Source organism: Psammomys obesus, unplaced genomic scaffold (assembly GCF_907164565.1).
Source record: "Psammomys obesus unplaced genomic scaffold, mPsaObe1.curated_primary_1811, whole genome shotgun sequence".
NCBI classification, from domain to species: Eukaryota; Metazoa; Chordata; class Mammalia; order Rodentia; family Muridae; genus Psammomys; species Psammomys obesus.
Window position 1 is genome coordinate 8,092,830 of NW_026596244.1, and position 1,171 is coordinate 8,094,000.

General features: G+C 40.5%; 1 protein-coding gene across 3 annotated transcripts in view; it reads right to left on the reverse strand.

The window, feature by feature from the left end:
* The window catches only part of Rxfp1 (relaxin family peptide receptor 1), a 101,641-nt gene that overhangs the window by 49,929 nt on the left and 50,541 nt on the right, over positions 1-1,171 (reverse strand). The gene's annotated exons all lie outside the window — the stretch shown is intronic.

The window sequence follows — 1,171 nt, forward strand, 5'->3', positions numbered from 1 at the left end:
GCCTTGGATGTCAGACCTGCCGCCTAGGGTTCTCGGCTGCCGTGACACCTTTATACCATTGAGCTTTTTATGTTTGACGTAGGTGCAGCTGTGCTGCATTAGCTCAATCTGAGCATTTTCTTACAGAATGCTTTCTTTGCTATTACCTTTTCATTTGCCATTTAACTTCTGCCTTTTATAACTTGCTAATGTGTTAATGATTTAGTTCTGTTAATAACTATACATTAATTTTGAATCAATAAAATATTTTTGGAATGTGATAAATATAAGATTCGATTCAATTTTTTGAGTAGTGAGATTAAAATTAAATTAAAATATAATAAAAACGAATATAGAATAAAAATAAAATTACATTTAATGATAATACACCTAGTTTATATTTTTGTATTATATTGATAACAATGCTATGACTTTTAAATTTTTTTCAAAATGGTTTTAGATTAATTTTTTCCTTTCAGCAATATTGGGAGTTGAACTCAGAGCCTCATACATGCTAGGCAGGTGCTCTACCACAGAGCTACACTGCCAGTGTACTTGGCTTTCTGAAGATCAGATTATTTGGTCCCTCCTTTGGGAGGCCACTGTGGTGCCGACACAGGTTGCTGCGCAGCTGCAAGGCTCGAGGGAGGGATGTGAACACCTTTATTTGGGGATGCCGGTGGCCTTTTAATCTCGTTTGAATAGTGAAGGCAAAAAAATTATCAATTCGAAAAGTAGACTTTCAATTTGTGGTAGAACAGGAAGGAAAAGGGCACAGCAAGAGTCTCTGCCCCCAACCCCCGGTTTATGAATGTAGTTTTGAAAATCAGACGTCCAAAGCACACATGTATATTTGCAGAATTTGTTAGCTAGACAAAATTTATTTACAGGGAATTATTTTAGAAAGTATTTCTGACCTAAAACATGATGAAGCTACTCTCCAGGCTTTCTCCTTTCCACAGCCCGTGCAGTAGCTGCAAGCATTTAGCAGGGACTGTGCCAGCAAGCTGCAGTGAACAAGGCTTTCCAAGACCTGCGGCTCCAGCCCCAGGAGCTTTGCTCCCCTGTAGACGTCAGGACTGCGCAGCTGCTCTGCTCCTCCATTTCCTTTGCTGCAGAGTTTTCCCTTCCTTTCCCTTCCCTTCCCTTCCCTTCCCTTCCCTTCCCTTCCCTTCCCTTCCCTTCCCTTCCC